Source organism: Theobroma umbraticum, unplaced genomic scaffold, assembly GCF_002168275.2.
Source record: "Theobroma umbraticum cultivar Fairchild unplaced genomic scaffold, ASM216827v3 scaffold_95.0, whole genome shotgun sequence".
Taxonomy (NCBI): domain Eukaryota; kingdom Viridiplantae; phylum Streptophyta; class Magnoliopsida; order Malvales; family Malvaceae; genus Theobroma; species Theobroma umbraticum.
The window spans coordinates 145,409-145,620 of NW_018397257.1; positions in this window are offsets into that span (position 1 = coordinate 145,409).

The following is a 212-nucleotide window of genomic DNA, read 5'->3' on the forward strand; positions in this document are numbered from 1 at the left end:
AATTAAATTACAAATAAAATATATATTTATGATCATGTCAAATTTACCTTAATAACAAAGGTTGATGAATCCTTTGTTAAACCACCAATTTTCATTCGAAAAGCTCAACCACGTCAGCCCGGTTGTTGCAAACCAAAGCTGTCCAAGGAATCCTTGTACAGCCTCTAACGGTGATCCACACTAATGAATTAGAAAATCCTTCTTTAAGGATT